The following is a 6,588-nucleotide window of genomic DNA, read 5'->3' on the forward strand; positions in this document are numbered from 1 at the left end:
TCCGTTAACGTCCGTTTCCATTAAGCTCCGTTTTTCTGGACGGAAGAAAACCCTATTTTTTCTTCCGTCAAAAAAACGGAACGGACGTAAAACGGATGTTTGCGGACGATCCGATCCGCTGACATCCATTTTTCATAAAAAAATATAAATTAATATGTATAAAAATAACCTCTGACCCAGGTAGTGGTCAGTCACATGCACAAGCACATGCTGCTAGTGGAGAGAGTGGAGAGAGTAGAGGAGTGTGCATGGAAAGAGAGTGAGATCTGCCTGAACCTGCGTGACCTAAAGAGAGAGGAGACCTGCTGAGAGAGAGAGAGGAGAGCAGCCTGGAGAGAAGTGAAGTGAAGTGAAGAAATGGCCATACATGTGTCCCATGAATGGCTCATTCAGCTTGTGCATGCCAGGCCAGGTTTATGGGACAAAAGATGTGCTGAATATCAGGGCCGGACTTACTATTGGGCTTGACTGGCCTCAAGCCCAGGGGCCCCACCGCCCTGCCAAGATACATAGCTGAACCTGTCACTGTCAGCCACTGTCAGCTGCTAGGAGCTTTGGAACAAGGAGATAGAAACGGGGGCAGGGCTGTGCTGTGAACAGTAGGCGGGGCTGAGGAAATGTGTAACAGCGAGGGCTGGAGGAGCAAGTCAATGTATTGTGCAGCAGACAGAGTGTACCTCCCCTCCCCCTCTCCAGCCCTCCACATTTGACTACACAGGTGCTGAATGGGGGCGCTGGGAGGGAGATACACAGTACTTGAAGCCCCAGGAGGACATAGCAGAGGAAGATATGACTACAGGAAGATCCTGCAGCACTGAGCACACACATCATTCTGGCTGAATGGGAAGAAGATGGTGGGGAGCCCTGCACAGTCACATGTAATGCTGGCCGGTCAGTGTCTTCAAGAAATGTATGTATTCAGGCAGTGCAATGTTACTGATCAGCCTCCCCCTCCCTCTGTAATCTTTTTTTTTTTTTTCTTTATAGCTGCACACTGTGATCAGATCTCTGGAAGTCCCTGCAGCCCCTGGCATTCTGTGTCCAGTGACAGGTCACACATGGCTGGCTGTTAACCATTTCAGATCAGCTATTTAGCCAGAGATCTGTGTGTGCTGCATAGTTTGATGTTTTTGTGAAGGATTTCCTGCTGATTCAGGCTGGAAGTTTCACAGACCCATTAACTGTTTACTGTCCTCCACTAATCCTGACCACTGTTTGTAAGAAAAATTTTATTTTGGAAATTAAATGTGCTGCTGCCTTGTCACTTGGTTGCACTTTTCAAAGAAGAATTAGGCCCCTTTCACATGGGCGGCTGTTCTGCCGCAGTTTATCATGTTTATTTTTTTCTACAAAATTCAAGGCTCCAGGCACAGCGATCAGCTGCATTTGCACAGTGCGCTTACCTGCGTTTACGTGCGTTTTTATGCGGTTGCGTTTAACTGCAGTTTTTATTCCCATAGCAACCCTTTTATTTATTTATGTTTCTCCAGTCATCTTCCAGGACGGCACACCTGAGAGATGACTGGTCCACCTGACAGGAAACACAATCAACAACGAATTTAAAAGTCCCCACCCCTCCCTCAGACCCTCAGTTCTTGATTGTGTTTCCCACAGGATGACAGCGAAACCAAGTTTCTTTCTAAAAGTTTTTTCCTTGGGGTCTGGGACCCTGTGTTTTTTTCTCGTGAGGTTCTTTTTTTCCTTTTAGGGACTTAAACAGACAGGGTCTGTGGTGCTCCCTTGTATACCCCCAGGAGAAATCTTGGGGGGGTATGCCTCACTCAAGGTCTCCTTAGGGAGCCTTGTATGAGCCTCGTGGGACAGGGGAGTTGTCCCAGTAGGCTATTCCCCTGTTGTATTGGCCTACCTGCACATTCGTTGGTGGAGTGGTGAGGTGATGCCTTTCCTTATGCGGACGCGGATGGCGTGCGTTCCAACGCCACAGCGCATGTCCGGAAGTCCAAGGGCGTCACTTCCGGGTATCGAGTTCCGGAAGTTGAGATGGCTGGACGCACCGATGTGCGTTCCAGCCTCAGTGCGCAGGACCGGAAGAGGCCGTGCGTCATTTCCGGGCGACGGACCTCCTTAAAGATGGCGCCGAGCGGCGCGTTTTTTCAAACAGAACGGGTGTGCTGTAATACACCCAGTCTCCTCGTCCTGCAAGACGCTTTCCTGGCACTTGGAAAAGACAACAAGGGGATGCTCGAGACCTGATCCAGCGATCCTGCAGGGCAGCAAATCGCCATGGAAGAGGAAGGTCCGTCTGAGCAGACAGTCGTTGAGGTCGCCACTGGGGGTGAGTGATCCAACTTTATTTAGGGGCAGGGTTCTCGGGGTAGAGCTCCTGTGCCCCTTTTAGGACTTGTGTAGCTAAAAAAGTGCAATTCTTTTCTCCAGCTCCGGAGCCTCTCAGAAAGAAGGCAAATGACGCCACCGTAAAGGTAGGCGCAAGACTCAGCGATTTCCTTCCACAGTGGGAAAGGATTACGCAGAGTCCATACATTCTAAACCTTTTAGAAGTGGGGTACAGACTGGAATTTCAGACCCATCCCCCACAGGAATTTCTGGTTACTTTTCCTCCCAGGGACCCAACCAAGGCAGAAGGGTTACTGAAAAATCTAAAGGAGCTAGCAGAGCAAAGGGTTATTACTCCAGTACCAACCAATCAGCTTACCCAGGGTTTTTACTCACACGTATTTGTGGTTCCAAAACCCTCAGGAAAATTTCGGTTGATAATAAATTTGAGAAGACTCAACCGTTACCTGCTTCACAAGAAGTTCAGGATGGAGAGTATTTACTCAGTAAGAAAGCATCTGCAGAGAGGAGTCTTTATGGTCACCCTGGACCTAAAAGACGCTTATCTACACGTACCCATTGCTCCCGAACACCAGAAGTACCTACGCTTCGCAGTTTGCATACAGCAGAGGATACAACACTGGAAGTTCAGGGCTCTTCCCTTTGGGCTGGCGGCAAGTCCAAGGATATTCACAAAGGTGTTAGCCGAAGTAGTGGCATACCTACACCTGCAGGGGATAGGGTTAATACCCTACCTGGACGACTTGCTGATCTACAGTGTGGATCAGAGGCAAGCAGTAATAGACAGAGACATCGTGTTGGAAACTCTGGAGACCTTGGGCTGGATGGTCAGTCAGGAGAAGTCCTCACTGACTCCATCTCAGTCCAAGTTATACCTAGGCTACCTGTTAGACTCGCAGGCACAGAAGGTATTCTTACCAACAGAAAAGGTAACGAAGGTCCAGAATGCAGTTGTCACCCTTCTCGAAAGAGGAGAAGCCTCTCTGAGATATATAATGAGATTGCTGGGCCTCATGACGGCCTGCATTCCGGCAGTAACCTGGGCACAACTCCATTCTCGGGAGCTTCAGTCTTTTCTACTTGCCTCATGGGGAGGAAAAAGAGAAACATTAGAGAACAGAGTACCCATCACAGAGGAGGTATCTCGTTCTCTGCGGTGGTGGCTCGACCCACAGAATTTGTTGAAGGGTCGCCCCTGGTCTCAGGTAAACCCTTTGGTCTTAACCACGGACGCCAGCGCCTGGGGTTGGGGGGCTCATCTGGGAAACCGATATACCCAGGGGTCCTGGAACCACAACCAAGCCAGGGAGTCTTCCAATTTCAGGGAGCTTCTGGCAGTAGGCAAAGCCCTAGACTATTTCCGAGAGGAACTGCAGGACAGGGAGGTTCAGGTCCTCTCGGACAACCTGGTCACGGTGGCATACCTAAACCACCAAGGAGGGACAAGGTCGGACAAACTAAGACGGTTAGCGCAACAGATCCTTGTGAAAGCAGAAAAGAGGGTACTTTCACTATCAGCGATTCATATAAAGGGCTCACTCAATCTGCAAGCAGATTTTCTAAGCAGACAGCCCATCCTTCAAGGGGATTGGGGATTGAGCAAAGAAATCTTCTTCCTGGTGTGCAAACATTTTGGCAAGCCAGAAATAGATTTGTTCGCTTCCCGGGAGAATGCGAAGGTTCTCAGGTTTTTCTCCCTTTACAAGGATCAAGAAGCAGAAGGGATAGACGCTCTTGTACAAGTGTGGGATTTCAGACTGGCTTATGCCTTTCCCCCATTGGTGCTCCTTCCCAGAGTCCTACAAAAATTAACCTACTCAAGGTCAGTCCTGATACTGATAGCACCCTGGTGGCCCAAGAGAGTTTGGTTTCCCACCATTCAGAGTCTCGCGATAGCTCCCCCGCTGCGTCTGCCGGTGCAACGAGACCTACTCAGTCAGGGTCCAGTCTTTCACCCCGACCCGGGTCGTCTCTCTCTGACAGCATGGCTATTGAAAGGGAAATACTCCGAGACAGGGGCTGTTCGGAAAAAGTGATAGATACTCTTCTCCTCAGTAGGAAAGGCGTCACCAGAAAGATTTATGCAAAGGTCTGGAAAGTCTTCTCCCACTGGCTACAGTCTAAGGAGGGGGCTCTCCAGATGATACCCACCATCCTAGACTTTCTTCAGGAGGGGGTGGACCAGGGTTTGGCAGTTGGCACCCTAAAGGTCCAGGTGGCAGCCCTGTCCGTGTTTTTTGATAGGAAGCTAGGACAGGAGCCGCTAATAAAAAGATTTTTATCGGCCAGGGAAAGGGTAGTTCCAGTTAGGTCGGTCAGTTGCCCTCCATGGGATCTGTCCCTGGTATTAGATGCCCTAACAAGGGGGCCTTTTGAGCCGGTGGCTCAAATTTCGGTTAAGCTTTTATCATTTAAGTTGGCCTTCCTCCTGGCTATCACTACGGCCAGGAGGGTGAGTGATATACAGGCTCTGTCGATTAAAGAGCCGTTTTTGCGCATCCTAGAGGATAGGGTAATCCTCACTCAGGATCCTCTTTATTTGCCAAAGGTAGCTTCATTATTTCACAGAACACAGGAGATTATTCTCCCGTCCTTTTGCCAGAATCCTAAGAATAAGGAAGAGGAAAGATTTCATTTCTTAGATGTCAGGCGTTGTCTCCTAGTCTATTTAGAAAGGGTGAAAGACTTTAGGAGATCCAGTCATTTATTGGTCACTTTTTCAGGGAAGAAAAAGGGTCTTCAAGCATCTAAATCTACGATAGCTAGATGGGTTAGACAGACCATATCCATCGCTTATAGACAGGCAGGTAAACCAGTACCAACCCGCCTTAAGGCGCATTCAGCTAGATCCCTAGCGACCTCCTGGGCAGAGAGGGCAGGCGCCTCAATTGACCAGATCTGCAGAGCAGCAACATGGACGAGCCATAGAACATTTCTGAGGCACTACAGAGTGGAGCTGTTGTCCCCTCAGGATTTGGCATTTGGCAGGAAGGTCCTACAAGCGGTTGTCCCGCCCTAAAGGTAGGCCTGAACTTCTTGCTTATCCTCTCAGGTGTGCCGTCCTGGAAGATGACTGGAGAAAATGACCAGTTACACTTACCGGTAACGTCTTTTCTAGGAAATCTTCCAGGACGGCAGGCCTACTCCCTACCCTTGTTTTATTGGTGTGATATATTAATTCTTCACAGAATGTTCCCTCTGACACTGGTGTGGGATTTTCTTTACCATAACTGAGGGTCTGAGGGAGGGGTGGGGACTTTTAAATTCGTTGTTGATTGTGTTTCCTGTCAGGTGGACCAGTCATCTCTCAGGTGTGCCGTCCTGGAAGATTTCCTAGAAAAGACGTTACCGGTAAGTGTAACTGGTCATTTTTTGTTCCCTGGAATGTACCCATGATGCATTGCGGTCCTCTGTATTTAAACCTGTTTCTTTGTTCTCTGGCTGAGTGTGTGTTGGAGTTTTGCAGGGAGAGGAGTGCTCAGTTTTGTGCCAGAGTTTTTTGAAAAAATGAATGCAAATATGGGTAGTTTGCTTGCAATGCTCATTTTGCTGATGATGAGGATGAAGACAAGAAGAGCGATCCAGAGTAGGCGACGTCCTCGTCGTTACTGGGTCCATCCCTTAACGTCCCAGCGCCTATCGATCGGCTACTTTGCCCTCATGTTCGGTGAGCTGAGGACTCATGGGGACAAGTTCCATAATTACACAAGGATGTCGGTGGCGTGCTTCGATGAGCTGTTGGTACTTGTTAGAGGACACCTGACCAGAACCACGACCAATATGCGAAGAAGCATTAGTCCAGAAGAACGGCCGTTACTTACTTACTTTAAGGTAGGTTTTCCATATGTTGAACAAATGCTTAAAATCATGTACATGCAGGCTTAGGCAATAGTGTGTATAGATAGATAGATATCACAACAGCGATTTTTCGCACATTACTACCATTACCATTATTTTTTATCCTTGAAAACTATCTATCATGCCTTGCACAGTCAGTTTTATTTTTTGCAAATAGGAAACGTCATCAAATTTCAGTAGTTTCTCATTATGTAGGTGAGCTCTGAACACAAAGGCAGAATTTTGCATTAACAAGCAAGGTACCACCAAATAATAATTTGTACTAGACCAACCCACCACCAGGCTTCCTGTTTGGATGCCAGCACCTACTACCTGAGCCGAGGGATGTTTCATCTTTGGGCTGCAATGTGTTAAAAGTCATCAGCTTATATAGATGCTGATGTTCAGAGGCGGCTCTCTAATTAGGCAAATTAG

General features: G+C 48.3%; 1 long non-coding RNA gene across 2 annotated transcripts in view; it reads left to right on the forward strand.

Annotated features, from left to right (window-relative positions):
* The first annotated feature begins 660 nt into the window (after nt 1–660).
* LOC143924523 (uncharacterized) overlaps nt 661–6,588 on the forward strand; it is a 17,765-nt gene continuing 11,837 nt past the window's right edge. The window contains exon 1 of one of the 2 annotated variants that reach the window (XR_013261880.1): nt 661–910. This is a non-coding gene — a long non-coding RNA (uncharacterized LOC143924523). The remainder of the gene's footprint in view (nt 911–6,588) is intronic. The other variant, XR_013261881.1, reaches the window with a different exon arrangement.

Source organism: Lithobates pipiens, unplaced genomic scaffold, assembly GCF_037356315.1.
Source record: "Lithobates pipiens isolate NorthernLeopardFrog02 unplaced genomic scaffold, aLitPip1_a1.2 Scaffold_22, whole genome shotgun sequence".
NCBI lineage: Eukaryota > Metazoa > Chordata > Amphibia > Anura > Ranidae > Lithobates > Lithobates pipiens.